A 21,676-nucleotide genomic window follows, 5' to 3' on the forward strand; every position below is an offset into this window, starting at 1 on the left:
TGGTTCATATGTCGAGTTGCGTGTAGCCATCAGGAACAGCCTGGTTGATCAGGCCCTGATCCACCATGAGGCCTGGCCACGGACCGAAACCCTCTCCAGGTGTACTCCAGGTATACATCATGTATCTGGTTCATGCGGGGATCAGTTCCAGTTTTTATGATCCACCTGGAGGAGCGCTCCACATTGCTGAGGTATGTTTTCTGTCCAGTTTTTCCAGCCCTTTATGTTTCCACTCTGACACGAAAACAAGTAGTGGAGCTTGTTCAATTCAAAGTTTATTCTCTATAAGGATTACAATGCTGAGTTTACAGAAATTTGGTTATTGTTTGGTTTACATGTAGTAAAATTGTAATTACAGAGTGTACCACTAGAACGCTTAGCATGGCTAGGCATTTCGGGCATACTTAGTTTTATTCTTAATTGTAAAATATTACAAATTATGAGGTAAGTTGGTATTATGGCTAAGTGACTAAATACTAGTTTATGAGTTTAGCAATGTGAATGCTTTTGTTTTGGCACAGTATATAGTTTCAGTATTGGAGTATCACAGGATTCATTATTTTAAGACTGAGATTAATATTTCTGTTTATGGTCAAATGAGTGAGCGAGTGTAAGTGTGAACCACCAGGTGGTATTCGTGTAGTTAGTTGACGGGGTGTATCAGGGAGATAAGATGTTTTCTAATGGTAGTTTTGAAGGTGATGAATGTGTCTGCAGTTCTAGAGTTCTCAGGTAGGGTATTCCAGATTTTAGGGCCTTTGACATACATTGAATTTTTGTAAAGGTTTAGTCGGACACGGGGAATGTCGTAGAGATGTTTGTGTCTGGTGTTATGCCTGTGGGTTCTGTCACAACTATCAAGAAAGCGTTTTAGGTCAAGGTTGATATTAGAGTTTAAGGCCCTGTAGATATAGATTGCACAGTAGTAAGTGTGGATGTACTGAACTGGGAGTAAGTTTAGATCTTTGAAGAGTGGGGGGGGTGTGCTGCCAGGGATGGGATTTAGTGATTATTCTTACTGCAGCTTTTTGTTGGGTTATTATTGGCTTTAGGTGTGTTGCTGCAGCTGATCCCCAAGCACAAATAGCATAGGTGAGGTATGGATAAATAAGTGAGTGGTATAGTGTGAGAAGGGCATTTTGCGGCACGTAGTATCGTATCTTGGAGAGGATCCCAACCGTTTTGGATACTTTTTTGGCTATATGCTGGATATGGGTGCTGAAATTCAGGTTGTTGTCAAGGTATAAGCCTAGGAATTTTCCCCCATTATTTCTGGTAATTAGAGTGTTGTCAATCTTAATGTTAATTTGTGCATCTCCTGCTCTGCTACCAAACATAATATAGTAAGTTTTGTCAGTGTTAAGCGTAAGTTTATTGGCTGTCATCCAAGTCGATATTTTAATCAGCTCCTCATTCACAATGGTGTTGAGGGTGGCAAGATTAGGGTGAGAGATGACATAAGTCGTGTCATCAGCAAAGAGAATGGGTTTCAGGTGTTGGGATACGTTTGGAAGGTCATTGATGTATATGAGGAAGAGCAGGGGACCAAGGACACTTCCCTGCGGAACTCCAGTATCAAGTGGCCGTGTTGCTGATGCTGTGTCTTTAATGGTGACGTACTGATACCTATTAGTAATGTAAGATTTGAAATAAGCAAGCGCATGGCCTCTTATACCGTAGTGGTCAAGTTTGTGGAGTAGGATTTGGTGGTTTACTGTGTCAAAAGCTTTTCTTAGGTCAATAAAAATTCCTAGTGGATATTCCTTATTTTCCAATGCTGTGTAAAGCAGATCTAGCATTTTTATGATTGCATCATTAGTGCTTTTATTTTTCCTGAATCCAAACTGGCAGGGGTTGAGTATGTTTTGAGCCGTTATAAATGAATACAGTCTCTTGTACACGAGTTTCTCAAAGATTTTGGATAGCAATGGTAAGTTAGATATTGGCCTATAGTTGTTTAAGTCTGTAGGGTCACCACCTTTATGTATTGGTGTAACCCTTGCCATCTTGAGTAGTTTCGGGAAGGTGCTAGTCTCTATTGACTTGTTAAAAAGTAATGAAATAGCATGCGAAAGGACATGGGCCGCTCGCTTGTACAGTAATGGTGGGACATGAGACAGATTCCCCGAGTTATTTTTAAGTGACTTTATGATCCCAATGACTTCCGTGGGCTCAGTTGGTGCAAGATAGAAGGAATTAGGGAAATTACCATCTAGGTAGTCCCCGGCATGGGCATTGGTATGTGGGATTTTACTGGCGAGATTAGATCCTATGTTTGAGAAGAAGTCGTTTATCTTGTTAGCTGTGTCAGTGGGATGTAGTGGTGTTTCATTAGGTTTAGTTAGGACAATATTCTTGGTTTTTCTCAGTTTGTGGGTCCCTAGAATCTGAGAGAGTGTTTTCCAGGTCTTTTTTATATCTCCTCTAGTGTCTGTGAATCTACTGGAGTAGTATAGTTGTTTGGCTTTTTTTATTACTTTGGTGAGAGCTGATGAATAGTGTTTAAGAGTATCTTTGTGTATTAAGCCCTGTCTATATTGCTTTTCATATTGGTGTTTCTTGTCTATGGATTTCAGAATGGTGCTGGTTAGCCATGGGCAACCAAGCCGTTTGTTTGTGATCTGTTTTGTTTTTATAGGACAATGTTTGTTGTATAGTCTAAGTAATTTGTTAAGAAAGATGTCTGTCCAGTCATCAATACCATTGGCCTTGGAGAATTCTGTAGGCCAATCAACAGTCTCTAGGTCAGCTGTGAACTTCCTTACTGAGGCCTCGTCATGGAGTCTAAATGAGACTTTGTTGTATTCAAGTGGTGGTTTACTAATGTTTGTCAGGAGGAAGGTAGGGTAGTGGTCTGTAGTGCTATCTGTGATTATCCCTGATTTAAGGGGGGCTAGTATATTGGTCCATATGTGGTCTATTATGGTTGCACTTGTCTCAGTGAGCCTGGTTGGTTTAGTTATTGTTGGTATGAGAAGTGTGTTGTTCATATTGTTGATGAAATCAGTTACAGGCTGATCATCTAGTAAGCCAAGGTTGATGTTGAAGTCTCCAGCTAAGAGAAGGTGGTGCTTATTCATTTGTCTGTTTGTTATTAGTGACTTTAATTTCTCACTGAAATTTGGGATGTTTGTGTGAGGTATCCGGTAAATGGCACCGATTGTTATAGGCGTCTTAAGGTTTTTTACAGTAAAATTAGCAAAAATGTATTCCCCATATTCATCACTAAAGCAAGTGGTGCTAAGACAAGATAATTGGTTAGAGTAATAGATTGCAATACCACCCCCAACTTGGTTTGTTCTGCAGTTGTGAATTGCTGTGTATCCTGGTAGAGGGTAGATATCTATTGTGTCCTGCTTAAGCCAGGTCTCAGTAAGAATAATGCAGGAGAAGGGTGTCTTTAGTGATTCAAGGAGTGCTAGGAGGTCATCATAGTGTTTGCTTAAGGACCTGATGTTGTAGTTAAGTACTGATAGACTTTTAGCATTGTTTAGGATAGTGGTGGCTTGTGATGCTGTGTAATAAAGGCAGTTACTTTCCAATAGGTTTTGATTGGGTGTCAGATTATGGAGGTTTAGATCAGGGTCAACGTGATCAATCATCTTCTAGGTTTAGAATTATGGTTATTTATATCCTGAGTTGTGTGTTGAGTTCTACTACTGATATCTGTAGTGGTTGGAAGTTTGGACAAGTATATAGCTAGAGTATTTTGGTCATGTAGGGTATAGTCACTACTACACATAATGAAGTTGATGTTGTCTGTGTGTTGTGCTGGAATGAACTAAAGTACAACTAGGTATAAACTAGTAATATAAAAATACAAATTAAAAATAGAACAAGACTCTCACTTGTAATTGCACTAAGGTCTAATAATGACTTTTGTGGAGTCTATGTTTTGAGCTAGAGTGAGCTAAAGTACAATAGGTTTAATCTAATAATATAAAAGTACAAATTAAAAATAGCACTAGTCTCTCACTAGTAATTGCACTATGGTCTAATATAGTGAAATTGGTACTGACTATGTATTGAGATAGAAAGAGCTATAGTACAACAACTTTAGTCTAATAATATAAAAATACAAATTACAAATAGCACCAGTCTCTCACTAGTAATTGCACTATGGTCTAGTATAGTGAATTTGGTATTGACTATGTATTGAGCTAGAAAGAGCTATAGTACAACTAGGTTTAGTCTAATAATATAAAAATACAAATTACAAATAGCACCAGTCTCTCACTAGTAATTGCACTATGGTCTAGTATAGTGAATTTGGTATTGACTATGTATTGAGCTAGAATGAGCTAGAGTAAAACTGTGATAGTTAGTTAGTTAGTTAAAGATACCAACTGTCCCCAGGCCTAGCCACAAACTAGGCCTCTCTGGTCTGCCATCCCTGCCACAAGGGGGCAAATGGGAATGACAGTCTTATGAGCTAAAGGCTCGGGCTCAGGCACCTACCCTACCCTAGAAGGGTTAGGCATGGTGTCGATGTAAAACTGTGATTAATCTAATAATATAATAAAGGAACAAGACTCTCAATTGTAATTGCACTAAGGTCTTATATAAGTTGTTTACAAGAATTAGAGTATAATTAGATTTAAATTGACAGGATAAAATACACAAATTAAGGTAGCAAGATAATAATAAAAAAAAGAATTGATAAAAATAAAAATGGCAATGACTTGGTTATAATATGCTAGTAAGATGGTAGACAGGATGATATAAAAGTTGTAGTTGAAAATACTAGGTTAAAAAAGTATGGAATAAAAATGGTCAGTAAAAGAAGTTTACAATAAGTTTGATCAATATAGTTTAAAGTAAAATTGGGCAATAATAGGGATTTAGAATAAAATTGGGCAATTGAGTATTTTTTAAAGTGAGGTAGAATTATTGAAGACAAGTTATGGTTAGTTTATAAAAAAAATAAGATGGAACAGTGATGTGGTAAGTTGTAAAAAAGGAGATAGATTCTGTAGATATTTAATACAATTAAGACTATGAGGTAGAATGGTCGTTGAGTACAACAATGACAATTAAAAGTAGTTGGAGTATTAGAATTTTAGGGGGGCACAAATTTATGACAATATAACACTAACGGTGGACTATGGGTATTATCTGCACTTTACTCTGATTCTGTTAGTCCAGCCTCACTTAGGAATGTTTTAAGGTCATGTTCTGTGGAGATGAAGTATCTCTTTCCAGTGGGCTGTTTCCTAACTGCTATTTTTCCATCCCTCACAAAGCACTGGTGGATTTTTTGGGCATAGCGCAGTTTTCTTAGCCGATAAAGAAGGTTTTGTCTCGTTTTGGTAAGGCACTCATTGACGTAAACATGTTAGGGAAATTGCTCATTACTCTATAATTTGTTCATGATTGTAGCCAAAGTATAAACGTAAGTAACCATTCTACAGAATTCATTACCTTTGTAACTTGTGAGCTCATTACCTTTGTACCTAGTTCAGCTATCAAAACTTTGGGGGCCCAGTCCCTGGACCCATTACGTACCTCTGTAATCTGTAAATACCTTTGTAACTTGTCATGATTGTGACCAGACTTACCTGGAGTTCATTACCTTTGTAAATTGTGAGTTCATTACCTTTGTAAATTGTGAGTTCATTACCTCTGTAACTTGCTCAGCTATCAAAACTTTGGAGTCCAGTCCCTGGACCAATTATGTACCTCTGTAATCTTTTGACTACCGCCCACAGGATGGGTATGGGGTGCATAATAAACATATTAAACTACCTACCTACTCTGGAAATGGGCTTATAGTAATGTTAGGAAGCTGGGCTTATATTACTGTTAGGATGTGGGCTTATATTACTGTTAGGATGTGGGCTTATATTACTGTTAGGCTGTGGGCTTATACGACCGTTAGCAAGGTGGGCTTATATGAAAGTTAGGAAGGTGGGTTTATATGACGTTAGGGAGGTGGGCTTATATGAATGTTAGCAAGGTGGGCTTATATGAATGTTAGGAAGGTGAGCTTAAATGATTGTTAGGTAGGTGGGCTTATATGAATGTTAGCAAGGTGGGCTTATATGAATGTTAGGAAGGTGGGCTTAAATGATTGTTAGGTAGGTGGGCTTATATGAATATTAGCAAGGTGGGCTTATATGAATGTTAGGAAGGTGAGCTTAAATGATTGTTAGGTAGGTGGGCTTATATGAATGTTAGCAAGGCGGGCTTATATGAATGTTAGGAAGGTGGGCTTATGTGATTGTTAGGGAGGTGGGCTTATATGATTGTTAGGGAGGTGGGCTTATAAGAATGTTAAGAAGGTGGGCTTATATGAATGTTAGGAAGGTGGGCTTATAGAAATGTTGGGGAGGTGGGGTTATATGAATGTTAAAGAGCCGGGGTTATTGGAATGTTGGGGAACTGAGGTTATAGAAATGTTAGGGAGCTGAGGCTATAGGAATGTTAGGGAGCTGGGGCTACAAGAACAGGGGTTATAAGAATGTTTGGAAGCTCGAATTGTAAGAATGTTAGGGAGTTGGAGTTATAGGAATGTTAGGGAGCTGAGGTTACTGGAAACGTGAGACAAGTCTTGAATCATGCAGCAACACAAGTACAACCAGTCTGATTAGATTCGTCATTTAAGAAATATGATATTTTCCTGTAGCTTTCTCTTCGGCTGGTGAAGTACTCTCCAGGGCCGGACGCGTCATTGTGCTTCTACATCGGTGACACAGAGTTAAGCAATTTTTGTCTCCCCGGTTGCATGGTTTCATGCACGGAAGGATTGTGCAACATTGCATAACCACCTTTCTTACTCTGCACACTGACAGCTCATGCACTACCTTCCTTGTCCATAAATCTGTTTTTCATGTAGCCAACCGACATTAGTGAACTTGCCAAATGGATGTTGAAGGATGGTTTCTCCGCTGGATTAAAGGCTACCTGTCCAATAAAAGTTGTCTGTGTTGTTCCAGGGACATAGAAGTGTAACTAAAGATTGTGAATTAGGAACCCCACAGGGAGGTGTGCTCAGTCCCACTCTATTAAATATTCTAATTAAGCCTTACTATGCCTGCTATGCCTAGCCAGTCCCATCATTATATGGTTAGTTTTGCTGATGATATAATGATTCACACCACCAGATTCTCCAACACCCAAAACATTCTTAATCATGTACTAGGCTCGTGTCAGGACCTGGGGTTAATAATCTCTACTGATAAAACAAGATACTCAACAGGCGTCGTCCTCGACAGAGAGGCACAGTTCGTCAGATCCAGTTGCATGATGGGTCTCTTCTAGTATATGTAACCAAATACAGGTATCTAGGCTTTGATGTCCCACTACTTGGACCTGTTGTAATGAAAGTTTGTAGCTATTATAAAGAAAGGCTGAGAGTACTTAGAGTTGTGCCAGGTTGGGGGCTCTGGTGGCCTGGTGGCTAACGCTCTCGTTTCACACGGCGAGGGCCTGGGTTCGATTCCTAGCCAGAGTAGAAACATTGGGCGTGTTTCTTTCCACCTGTTGTCTATGTTCCCCATCAGTAAAATGGGTACCTGGGTGTTAGTCGACTGGTGTGGGTCGCATCCTGGGGCACTGGCCTAATTTGCCCGACACACGGAGCATAACAAGGGCCTTTCTATGTAGTAATGTCATTGTCGTCAGCTAGGCCTGTATATCATGTACTTGTAGTAAATAAAGATATTATTATTATTAAAGTATGGTGCCAATGTTAAAATTGTGAATATGATGTATTTTGCTTATATTAGTTAGATCATCGGTTGATTATGTTGTGCCACTATTTGCTCTTGTGTCTGACTGGAAGTTTGGAGGGCCTAAAAACTGCAGAACAAAGGCATGAGGATCATACTAGGATGCCCTCGTACTGCCAAAATTTTAATTATGCGGAAAGAACTTGATATTCCAAGCATCAGAGATCGTGTTACTGCAAGAAATATCCTCATTGGGAACAATATGCTCAGGCAAGCCCATTCAAACCCCTGCACAGAAGCCCTCCAAACTTTCCCCAGCTCTGGTGAACATCCTTCCAGATGGATCGAAAAACTGGAACCGACCTCCGCATGAACCAGCTACATGATCTAAGACAAGTAAGGCAACAGCGTGACTTCCCCGCTCCATGAGATATTACAACATTCCAAACTACCATTTCTCCATCCCCCCCCCCAAAAAAAAAAAAAAAAAAAAAAAAAAATTAAATCAAAACCAAAGCTTCGCCATAGAGCCAAACATGATGCCTTAAGCTGTATTGATAACTTAGTCGCACAGAACACTCTTTCACAAATTATTTACGTATGGTTCCGTACACCAATCCACTGGTGCAGCTGGTAGTGCTGCTGTTGTCGTACACTGGTGCAGCTGGTAGTGCTGCTGTTGTTGTTGTACACTGATGCAGCTGGTAGTGCTGCTGTTGTTGTACACTGGTGCAGCTGGTAGTGCTGCTGTTGTCGTACACTGGTGCAGCTGGTAGTGCTGCTGTTGTCGTACACTGGTGCAGCTGGTAGTGCTGCTGTTGTCGTACACTGGTGCAGCTGGTAGTGCTGCTGTTGTTGTTGTACACTGATGCAGCTGGTAGTGCTGCTGTTGTTGTACACTGGTGCAGCTGGTAGTGCTGCTGTTGTCGTACACTGGTGCAGCTGGTAGTGCTGCTGTTGTCGTACACTGGTGCAGCTGGTAGTGCTGCTGTTGTCGTACACTGGTGCAGCTGGTAGTGCTGCTGTTGTAGTACACTGGTGCAGCTGGTAGTGCTGCTGTTGTCGTACACTGGTGCAGCTGGTAGTGCTGCTGTTGTCGTACACTGGTGCAGCTGGTAGTGCTGCTGTTGTCGTACACTGGTGCAGCTGGTAGTGCTGCTGTTGTCGTACCCTGGTGCAGCTGGTAGTGCTGCTGTTGTCGTACACTGGTGCAGCTGGTAGTGCTGCTGTTGTCGTACACTGGTGCAGCTGGTAGTGCTGCTGTTGTTGTACATTGGTGCAGCTGGTAGTGCTGCTGTTGTCGTACAGAGTGATGGCTCTCATAAAGAAATTGAAGCACACATCAATAACTGGGCCTCTACCCTTCAAATGCGTTCATGTTTCTAAGGTTGACACTTTAATTGCAACTGATTCTCTGTCATCCATAAATGTTCTTAACTCATTAAGTATAAATTGCGGCATGCTTGTGTCAGAAGCCAGAAACATGTATGGTAAGATTGTGGACAGTGGAGTCAGAGTGCACATGCTGTGGATTCCATCTCACATTGGTCTTCAGATGCATGATAGAACTGATGAATTGGCTACGTTATGCTCCCTCAAACAGGGAGTAGATTACAATCTTGGGTTGTCAGTTAGCAGTTTGAGAACAATGATACGAGAAGAACTTCAGTTGTACTTCATTGACTTAAAACTCAGGGACACTGACACCAGTCAGTCCATCTGTCATCATTCCATCATGCAGGAGGAGCCACATGTCTATGGTGCATCCAACAAGATAAGCAGACTCTTGGATGTCACTACTGCCCGGCTCCGGCTGGGTTACAAGTATCTTTGGCAGGTTAAATCACCACCACCAGATTTAGACCAAACGAAATGTAAACTTTGCCAGATGGACTATTGTCACACCCTGCTTCATTATGTACTGGAGTGCGTCACACCCTGCGTCATTATGCAATGGAGTGCGTCACACCCTGCATCATTATGTACTGCAGTGTCACACCCTGCGTCATTATGTACTGCAGTGTGTCACACCCTGCGTCATTATGCACTGGAGTGCGTCACACCCTGCGTCATTATGTATTGGAGTGCGATAAAATTAATGTATTCAGAGACAACTCACTCAGAAATGTTCAAGATATGTTAGAGTATTTTATCCACAGTGAGTGTGTGTGTGTGTGTGTGTGTGTGTGTGTGTGTGTGTGTGTGTATGTGTGTGTGTGTGTGTATACTCACCTAACTGTACTCACCTAATTGTGGTTGCAGGGGTCGAGACAGCTCCAGGCCCCGCCTCTTCACTGATCGCTACTAGGTCCTGTCTCTCTCTGCTTCCAGAGCTTTGTCATACCTCGTCTTAAAGCTAGGTATGGTTCCTGTGAGTGCGTGTTTACCTGGAGTTTACCTGGAGAGAGTTCCGGGAGTCAACGCCCCTGCGGCCCGGTCTGTGACCAAGCCTCCTGGTGGATCAGAGCCTGATCATCCAGGTTGTTACTGCTGGCCACAGCCCGGCTGTTCAGGTACCGACTTTAGGTGCTTGTCCAGTGCCAGCTTGACGACTGCCAGGGGTCTATTGGTAATCCCCCTTATGTATGCTGGGAGGCAGTTGAACAGTCTCGGGCCCCTGACACTTATTGTATGGTCTCTTAACGTGCTAGTGACACCCCTGCTTTTCATTGGGGGGATGTTGCATCGTCTGCCGAGTCTATTGCTTTCGTTGTGAGTGATTTTCGTGTGCAAGTTTGGTACTAGTCCCTCTAGGATTTTCCAGGTGTATATAATCATGTATCTCTCCTGCCTGTGTTCCAGGGAATACAGGTTCAGGAACCTCAAGCGCTCCCAGTAATTGAGGTGTTTCATCTCCGTTATGCGCACCGTGAAGGTTCTCTGTACATTTTCTAGGTCAGCAATTTCACCTGCCTTGAAAGGTGGTGTTAGTGTGCAGCAATATTCCAGCCTAGATAGAATAAGAGACCTAAAGAATGTCATCATGGGCTTGGCATCCCTAGTTTTGAAGGTTCTCATTATCCATCCTGTCATTTTTCTAGCAGCTGCGATTGATACAATGTATAACGAGATTGATTGGTGAACTGAAAGTGGGGTGTGAATTATAAAGGTCTTCGGAGGCTTCTTTGTTTATTGAAAGTAGTGGTGGGTACACAGGCTTGTGTGTTGTGCCCATGGCCCGGGCAGAGTCATCCCACGAGAGAGAGCTACTAGGCCTACTGTCTTGACTGCTTGTGGAGTGACGCCAGAGTGAGCGTGTGTGGGACCAGCTTCCCACAGACCTGGACAGGCCCAGAGGGCAGCACTTTAGTGGTGCAAAATATGAACTAAGCTGGCAGACAGCATGAGCTGTCTGTGCAGACAGTACAGGCTGTCTACATACGCTCGGCCACCTACCGCGTGTCGTCCCGACGCGACAATACTGGTGGTAAAAGAAACTCGGTCTCTCTCTCGTAGGAACAGGGCACAGAACACAAAATAAAAACATATATATATACATATGAACATGGAAAAAAAACTTCCTACAGGAAGGGAAGAAAAAAACATGTGGGGTGTGCTAAACATCGTGGTCATAGGCAGTGAGCATCAATGGGCATCACTGCACGCCTTCCTGCGTCTGGACAGATACTGAAACACAGGAGACATCTCTGTGGCTGAGCTGTGACGTAACAGGGTACGGTCTCCTCTGGAACGGTGAAGCAGTCATCGTAGGAGTTGCTGAAGGTTTTCACTCAACCTGGGGCACGACATGCTGGTGCCCTCGAGTGAGGCATCGACAAAACTCGGCAACTGGGCAGGACTTCTGGCAAGCGACTCAGGAGGACACTTCTCGACTGGTACTGTCGCTGGGTTGTAACTGCCGGCGAGCATGGAGCGAGTTGTGGAGCGAGTCGTGGCAGAGACAACTGGGTGAAACATTGGAAGTCGTAACATCATACACCAGACTGCAGTGAGAGAGCTAGCAGTCAAAGTGACATCATCTTTGTGCAGGCTGCTCACTGAAGCTTGTGACACGAGGCTGACACAGCGCCTGCCGACAGGGCTAACTGCGGCTTGACGAGTGTCATTCTCTCGGCAGTTGGAGTTATAGCAGAGGTTAGTCTAAGCGTTCCCAGACTTGTTTCTCTACATATAACTGCACTCTGAAGGTCTGGAGGTGAAGTGAAACAAATCTCGATGGGAATCGTAGCAGGTACGATTCTGCAGAACATCTATGAGTGACGAGCATAAGAGCTTTCTGTACAAAGGAGCTCAAACGCTCAGAGCTGACTGATAACAACTGTCAAACGCACTGGTCACATGGGGTGACTTAGCACAGTGGTGCTACTCAGGTCTGGCTCAGACCTCACTGGACACACAGAAACTTTAAAAACACATGCGGTACACTGACTGAGAGGAATTAATTGACACACGACATATATCTTCTCTCAATCTTCTTGACACAACTGAAATATTTACTAGAAACACTCGATGTGACATCATGTGATGTCAGGCGTGATGTCGCGAGGTGACATCAGCAGCACTGTGACGTCAGCAGACATCTCGAGGTGACGTCAGGCAGACATTGTGACGTCATGAAGTCGGGCAGCATCGTCGGTGACGTCAATGTGATGCGGGCAGCAGACCACAGCATGTGGCCTGGGACATCTGGTAACTCACGTGGCTGGTAGATGGACGTGACATCGCCCACACCCAACGTGGCGTTGTAATCCACGTGGTGTCATGATCTATGTGGCATGCTGATCCACGTAGCTTCGAGTGGCCTCGGGCACTCGGATACACAGCTCTGGCAATGAATTCACATGGAAAACAGCAGAAAGTACAGCAGAGGGAGTGGGCAGTGGTGAGTGGTGTATGGTAGGCTGGTGAGGTGCGAGAGTACAGCAGGGTGAGGCAAGGAACCGGCCACTTCCTCTCCCTCCTACAAAACCTTGAAGGTGAGATCCTCCGATATGATCACTCCCAGGTCTTTGACGTTGGTGTTTCGCTCTATTTTGTGGCCAGAATTTGTTTTGTACTCTGATGAAGATTTAATTTCCTCGTGTTTACCATATCTCAGTAATAGAAATTTCTCATCATTGAGCTTCATATTGTTTTCTGCAGCCCACTGAAAGATTTGGTTGATATCTGCCTGGAGCCTTGTGTCTGCAATGGAAGACACTGTCATGAAGATTTGGGTGTCATCTGCGAAGGAGGACATGGTGCTGTGGCTGACATCCTTGTCTATGTCAGATATGAAGATGAGAAACAAGATGGGAGCGAATACTGTGCCTTGTGGAACAGAGCTTTTCAATGTAGGCACCTCAGACTTTACTCTGTTGACTACTACTCTTTGTGTTCTGTTTGTGAGGAAATTATAGATCCATCTACCAACTTTTCCTGTTATTCCTTTACACGCATTTTGTGTGCTATTACGCCATGGTCACACTTGTCGAAGGCTTTTGCAAAGTCTGTATATATTACATCTGATCTGCATTCTTTTTGTCTTCTAGTGCATCTAGGACCTTGTCGTAGTGATCCAATAGTTGAGACAGACAGGAGCGACCTGTTCTAAACCCATGTTGCCCTGGGTTGTGTAATTGATGGGTTTCTAGATGGGTGGTGATCTTGCTTCTTAGGACCCTTTCAAAGATTTTTATGATATGGGATGTTTGTGCTATCGGTCTGTAGTTCTTTGCTATTGCTTTACTGCCCCCTTTGTGAAGTGGGGCTATGTCTTGTTTTTAGTAACTGTGGGACGACCCCCGTGTCCATGCTCCCTCTCCATAGGATGGTAAAAGCTCGTGATATGGGCTTCTTACAGTTCTTGATGAACACGGACTTCCATGAGTCTGGCCCTGGGGCAGAGTGCATGGGCATGCCATTTATCGCCTGTTCGAAGTCCTTTGGCGTCAGGATAACATCAGATAGGCTTGTGTTAACCAAATTCTGTGGCTCTCTCATAAAAAAATCATTTTGATCTTCGACTCTCAGTCTGGATAGCGGCTTGCTAAAAACTGAGTCATATTGGGACTTGAGTAGCTCACTCATTTCCTTGCTGTCATCTGTGTAGGACCCATCTTGTTTAAGTAGGGGTCCAATACTGGACGTTGTTCTCGACTTTGATTTGGCATAGGAGAAGAAATACTTTGGGTTTCTTTCGATTTCATTTACGGCTTTTAGTTCTTCCCACGATTCCTGACTCGTATAAGATTTCTTTAGCTTAAGTTCGATGTTTGTTATTTATCTGACCAGTGACTCCCTACGCATTTCAGATATATTGGCCTCTTTTAGTCGCTCTGTTATTCTTTTCCGTCGCCTGTAAAGGGAGCTCCTGTCTCTTTCTATTTTACATCTACTCCTCCTTTTTCTTAGAGGAATAAGCCTTGTGCATACATCGAGTGCCACCAAGTTAATCTGTTCTAGGCATAAGTTGGGGTCTGTGTTGCTTAGTATATCTTCCCAGCTTATATCGGTTAGGACTTGGTTTACTTGGTCCCACTTTGTTTTTGTTATTGAAGTTGAATTTGGTGAATGTTCCCTCGTGACTAATCTCATTATGTCGGTCTTGGGCTCCGCGCATACATGTCTGAACCTCGATTATGTTGTGATCTGAGTATATTGTTTTAGATATGGTGACATTTCGTATCAGATCATCATTGTTAGTGAAGATGAGGTCTAGTGTATTCTCCAGTCTAGTAGGCTCTATTATTTGCTGGTTTAAATTGAATTTTGTGCAGAGATTTAAAAGCTCTTGTGTGTGTGTGTGAGTTCTCGTCAGAGCTGCCTCCTGGTGTTATCGCTGCAATGATATTATTTGCTATATTCCTCCATTTTAGGTGCCTTAAGTTGAAATCCCCCAGGAGCAAGATGTTGGGGGCAGGAACTGGCAGATTTTCCAGACAGTGGTCAATTTTTAACAGCTGTTCCTGGAATTGCTGGAATGTTGCATCCGGAGGCTTGTAGACTACCACAATGACTAGGTTTTGGTTCTCGGTCTTTACTGCATTATTTGATGCATTAAGCAGTTCTGTGCAAACAAGTGACTCTGCGATGTACAGGCCAACCCCCCCTCGTTTTGCCTGTTCACTCTGTCGCATCTGTATAGGTTGTCACCTGGGATCCATATTTCGTTGTCCAAGTGATCCTTTATGTGGGTCTCAGTGAAAGCTGCAAACATTGCATTTGCCTCTGCAAGCAGTCCACGGATGAAAGGTATTTTGTTGTTCGTTGCTGGCTTTAGACCCTGTATATTTGCAAAGAAGAATGTCATCGGACTGGTGGTATTATTGGTACTGGGAGGGGGGGACTTTTTTTCCGGCATTAGTATCTGTATCTGTTGGTTTGGAGTGGAGGCCATCGACTGAGGTTCCAATCCAGGAATGACTGGATTTAGTGTACGATTTCCGCCATTTCTTGCCAGTTTTTTTTTCTTCCTGGCACTAAAAAGCCTCTCCTTCTTGAGTGGCTGTGGCTACCAAGGTTTTCCCATGGCCTGGATGTTTTGTATCTTTTTGTCCCCTTTAGATGGTGTGCCTGGCAATTTAAGTTATAGCACGGTCTATTCTGTACTGAAGAGGGACACATTTCAGGGTGAAAAAGCTTACAGGAAGGGAGTTTGCATTTTCCTGTTGTCATATGGGCACGGCATTTTCTAGGGAGGTCATAGTTGCACGTCCCATCTGTTTTTCCAGATTTCCCATGTCTGCAGATACCAAGTGCATAGTATGTGCACAGGCTTGGTTTCCGTTTGCCTTGGGTTTCTGTGACTGTATTCCCTGTTGGTACATGTTTACCTGTCTTATTCCTATCCTCACTAGCACCAACAATGGAGCTCTCACCAGTAGTTTTTGGCAATATATCCTCACTATTGCTAGTGGAGTCCTCTTGTTTGCTATTTCCTGTGGTATTACTAGTTTGTAATATTGGTTTTATCTTGTCCTTGACTACACTTGCTTCCCCAGTACAGCTCCTGTCTCCCATGAGGTCATTTATATGCATTCCCTCCTGCGTATATTTCCTGACTACCTGGACAAAATCTCCAGCTTCACCATTACTGTCTCCCAGGACAGCACCTCCAACTTCACCATTACTGTCTACCAGGACAACGCTATCAGCCCCTCATTTACTAACTGCCAGGGCAGCACCTCCAGCTTTATAGTTTCTAACTACATGGCCAGCACCAAGGGTGATGCCATCCAGCCCACACTTTTTATTTTCCCATCTGTTATAGAATGCTTCCAGGTTTTCTATGAAGGCTGCTTTGATGTTATCCTCTTTTAATACCAATGTGATTTTAGTCCACAGATTTATCTCATTTGGGCATACCCAAAAACACTTCCCTGATTTAATACTGCTTGTAGATAGTTCTTGGATATCTGCACAAGAGGCGTGACACCAATTTTCACAGAAATGACAATTTATGCATGTGGAAGCCCGTTTGTTTGATTGACTGCAGACTACACAGAGCTTCATAATGTGATTTGAATGGTTGATTTACTGTAATTCTACTAGTAACCTCTTGAATATTCTACTAATAACCTTCTTAAAGCGAAGCTCTAGCTATTTGTATTTCTATTTCTAACTGTACTTGTATATTAATACAGCTTACTGGAGTACGTTTGTTTTATATTTATTGTTTGTGTTTGATAAGGGCACCTAAAACCACGTCTGTTTACAGTATTGCTTTATTGTGTGTGTGTGTGTGTGTGTGTGTGTGTGTGTGTGTGTGTGTGTGTGTGTGTGTGTGTGTGTGTGTGTGTGTGTGTTACTCAACCTATTTGTACTCACCTATTTGTGGTTGCAGGGGTCGATGCTCAGCTCCTGGCCCAGCCTCTTCACTGACCGCTGCTGGATCTTCTCTCTCCCTGCTCTATAAGGTTTATCATACCTAAAGCTATGCATGGTTCTTGCCTCCACTACATCACTTGCTAGATTATTCCACTTCCTAACATCCCTTTGACTCATCTGAGTCTTCAAATTCTAATTGTGACCATTTGTTTCTGTGTCCCATCTCCGGAACATGCTGTCTCTGTCCACCTTGTCTATTCCTCGCAGTATATTGTATGTCGTTATCATGTCTCCCCAGACCCTCCTGTCCACCAGTGTCGTCAGACCGATTTCCCTTAACCTCTCTTCGTAGGACATTCCTCTTAGCTCTGGAACTAGCCTTGTTGCAAGCCTTTGCACATTCTCTAATTTCTTGACGTGCTTGACCAGGTGTGGGTTCCAAACTGGTGCTTCATACTCCAGTATGGGCCTGACGTACAGTGTACAGTGTCTTGAACGATTACTTACTAGGGTATCGGAACGCTATTCTCAGGTTTGCCAGTCGCCCATATGCTGTGTGTGTATGTGTGTGTGTGTGTACTCACCTAGTTGTACTCACCAAGTTGTGGTTGCAGGGGTCGAGCCATAGCTCCTGGCCCTGCCTCTTCACTGGTCGCTACTGAGTCACTCTCCCTGCACCATGAGCTTTATCATACCTCTGCTTAAAGCTATGTATGGATCCTGCCTCCACTACATCGCTTACCTGGAGTTTACCTGGAGAGAGTTCCGGGGGTCAACGCCCCCGCGGCCCGGTGTGTGACCAGGCCTCCTGGTGGATCAGAGCCTGATCAACCAGGCTGTTGCTGCTGGCTGCACGCAAACCAACGTACGAGCCACAGCCCGGCTGGTCAGGAACCGACTTTAGGTGCTTGTCCAGTGCCAGCTTGAAGACTGCCAGGGGTCTGTTGGAAATGCCCCTTATGTATGATGGGAGGCAGTTGAACAGTCTCGTGCCCCTGACACTTATTGTATGGTCTCTTAACGTGCTAGTGACACCCCTGCTTTTCATTGGGGGGATGTTGCATCGTCTGCCAAGTCTTTTGCTTTCGTAGTGAGTGATTTTCGTGTGCAAGGTCGGTACTAGTCCCTCTAGGATTTTCCAGGTGTACATAATCATGTATCTCTCCAGCCTGCGTTCCAGGGAATACAGTTTTAGGAACCTCAAGCGCACCCAGTAATTGAGGTGTTTTATCTCCGTTATGCGCGCCGTGAAGGTTCTCTGTACATTTTCTAGGTCAGCAATTTCACCTGCCTTGAAAGGTGCTGTTAGTGTGCAGCAATATTCCAGCCTAGATAGAACAAGTGACCTGAAGAGTGTCATCATGGGCTTGGCATCCCTAGTTTTGAAGGTTCTCATTATCCATCCTGTCATTTTTCTAGCAGATGCGATTGATACAATGTTATGGTCCTTGAAGGTGAGATCCTCCGACATGATCACTCCCAGGTCTTTGACGTTGGTGTTTCGCTCTATTTTGTGGCCAGAATTTGTTTTGTACTCTGATGAAGATTTAATTTCCTCGTGTTTACCATATCTGAGTAATTGAAATTTCTCATCGTTGAACTTCATATTGTTTTCTGCAGCCCACTGAAAGATTCGGTTGATGTCCGCCTGGAGCCTTGCAGTGTCTGCAATGGAAGACACTGTCATGCAGATTCGGGAGTCATCTGCAAAGGAAGACACGGTGCTGTGGCTGATATCCTTGTCTATGTCGGATATGAGGATGAGGAACAAAATGGGAGCGAGTACTGTGCCTTGTGGAACAGAGCTTTTCACCGTAGCTGCCTCGGACTTTACTCTGTTGACGACTACTCTCTGTGTTCTGTTAGTGAGGAAATTATAGATCCATCGACCGACTTTTCCTGTTATTCCTTTAGCACGCATTTTGTGCGCTATTACGCCATGGTCACACTTGTCGAAGGTTTTTGCAAAGTCTGTATATATTACATCTGCATTCATTTTGTCTTCTAGTGCATTTAGGACCTTGTCGTAGTGATCCAATAGTTGAGACAGACAGGAGCAACCTGTTCTAAACCCATGTTGCCCTGGGTTGTGTAACTGATGGGTTTCTAGATGCGTGGTGATCTTGCTTCTTAGGACCCTTTCAAAGATTTTTATGATATGGGATGTTAGTGCTATTGGTCTGTAGTTCTTTGCTGTTGCTTTACTGCCCCCTTTGTGGAGTGGGGCTATGTCTGTTGTTTTTAGTAACTGTGGGACGACCCCCGTGTCCATGCTCCCTCTCCATAGGATGGAAAAGGCTCGTGATAGGGGCTTCTTGCAGTTCTTGATGAACACGGAGTTCCATGAGTCTGGCCCTGGGGCAGAGTGCATGGACATGTCATTTATCGCATGTTCGAAGTCATTTGGCGTCAGGAGAACATCGGATAGGCTTGTGTTAACCAAATAACTTTTGGACTTCTGTTACTTATACTTCTTGAGATAAATCCAAGTAATCTGTTGGCCTTGTTGCGCACACTAAGGCACTGCTGTCTTGGCTTTAGATTTCTGCTTACCATGACTCCCAAGTCTTTTTCACATTCTGTATGATCAAGCTCTACTTTACCTAGATTATAGCTTCGAGGGTTATTTTCATTACCAAGGGCAAGTACCTTACACTTATCCACATTGAACTTCATCTGCCATTTTTCAGACCAAGACATTAATTTGTTCAAATCGTCCTGGAGTTCATTGATATCCTCCTCAGAGTGAATTTATCGGCCTATCTTTGTATCATCAGCAAATTTACTCATGTCACTCGTAATCCCTTCATCAAGGTCATTAATGTAAATTATGAACAAGAGAGGGCCTTAAACTGATCCTTGTGGAACGCCACTAGTGACTAATCCCCATTCAGATTTTTATTTTTATTATTATCACACTGGCCGATTCCCACCAAAGCAGGGTGGCCCGAAAAAGAAAAACTTTCACCATCATTCACTCCATCACTGTCTTGCCAGAAGGGTGCTTTACACTACAGTTTTTAAACTGCAACATTAACACCCCTCCTTCAGAGTGCAGGCACTGTACTTCCCATCTCCAGGACTCAAGTCCGGCCTGCCGGTTTCCCTGAACCCCTTCATAAATGTTACTTTGCACACACTCCAACAGCACGTCAAGTATTAAAAACCATTTGTCTCAATTCACTCCTATCAAACTCCTATCAAACACGCTCACGCATGCCTGCTGGAAGTCCAAGCCCCTCGCACACAAAACCTCCTTTACCCCCTCTCTCCAACCTTTCCTAGGCCGACCTCTACCCCGCCTTCCTTCCACTACAGACTGATACACTCTTGAAGTCATTCTGTTTCGCTCCATTCTCTCTACATGTCCGAACCACCTCAACAACCCTTCCTCAGCCCTCTGGACAACAGTTTTGGTAATCCCGCACCTTCTCCTAACTTCCAAACTACGAATTCTCTGCATTATATTCACACCACTCATTGCCCTCAGACATGACATCTCCACTGCCTCCAGCCTTCTCCTCGCTGCAACATTCATCACCCATGCTTCACACCCATATAAGAGTGTTGGTAAAACTATACTCTCATACATTCCCCTCTTTGCCTCCAAGGACAAAGTTCTTTGTCTCCACAGACTCCTAAGTGCACCACTCACTCTTTTCCCCTCATCAATTCTATGATTCACCTCATCTTTCATTTCACTCCATTAATGGTAACTCTCTGCTTTCTATTGGTAAGCCATGCCTCAATCCATGCTAGAACTTTACCTCCTATACCATGAGCTGCCACTTTTCTTAAGAGTCTCTTGTGAGGTACTCTATCGAAGGCTTTACTAAAATCCAAATAAACAATATCATATTCCTTATCACTGTCAACTGCCTCAAATGTTCTATTGAAGAACGTCAGTAAGTTTGTCAGGCAGGAACGACCTCTAGTGAATTCATGCTGAGATTCATTTATCAAGTTATGCTCTTCAAGGTGACTTCTGATAATATCAGCTATAATTGATTCTAACAACTTGCCCGCTATAGATGTCAGGCTTATTGGACGGTAATTTGAAGGAGTGGACTTATCCCCTGATTTGAAAATAGGAACCACATTAGCCATTTTCCACAACTCTGGCACAACACCGGTAAGGATGGACGCATTGAATACACTCGTTAATGGCTGACTAAGCTCCATCTTGCATTCCTTAAGTACCCTATCTTCCACTTATACACTTCGATCAGGTCTCCCCTCATTCTTCGTCTAACAAGTGAATGTAACTTAAGAGTCTTCAATCTTTCTTCATAAGGAAGATTTCTAATGCTATGTATTAATTTAGTCATCCTACGCTTAATGTTTTCTAACGAATTTATGTCCATTCTGTAATATGGAGACCGTAGACGGCCCTATGCTGTACATTCTACAAGATTGATGGACTGAACACATCGACTCCAGGCTGAGGGACTGATTACCTCATACTCCTCCTCTCCTTACGCCTTGGACTGATGAAGCCACTGTGTGGCGAAACGTTTCCTGAATAAACATTCCCATATGCTGCATAAGTGTCTCAATCTTCAACTTGTCTGTTTTTCAAACCATTCATCACAACTGTCAGACACTGCAGCATCACGGGATCTTGTTACATAGAATTCTTCAACACTTGTTCAACCTTTGGACGAAGACCTACTTCGACTAGTGGATGGTACCACTATGACCCCGCCTCCGCCTGCTTCACCTCACCTCACTACAGTATATAAGCCACGTCTACGGCCCTATGCTGTACATTCTACAAGATTGATGGACTGAACACATCGACTCCAGGCTGAGGGACTGATTACCTCATACTCCTCCTCTCCTTACGCCTTCCTCTTTGTATTGGACTGATGAAGCCACTGTGTGGCGAAACGTTTCCTGAATAAAGATTCCCATATGCTGCATAAGCGTCTCAATCTTCAGTCTATGGTGCGGAACTCTATCAAAAGCCCTACTAAAATCTAAGTAAATAATATCAAATTCTTTATCGTGGTCAACAGCCTCAAAAGCTTTACTGAAGAAAGTTAATAAATTAGTTAGACAAGACCGGCCTCTTGTGAATCCATGCTGAGTATCACTAATCAGATTATGCTTATCGAGATGGCTTCTTATAATCTCAGCTATAATTGACTCTAGTAATTTGCCTACAATTGAGGTCAGACTTATTGGGCGGTAATTTGACGGTAACGACTTGTCCCCTGTTTTAAAAATAGGAATTA

Source organism: Cherax quadricarinatus, chromosome 61 (genome assembly GCF_038502225.1).
Source record: "Cherax quadricarinatus isolate ZL_2023a chromosome 61, ASM3850222v1, whole genome shotgun sequence".
In the NCBI taxonomy this organism is placed as follows: Eukaryota; Metazoa; Arthropoda; class Malacostraca; order Decapoda; family Parastacidae; genus Cherax; species Cherax quadricarinatus.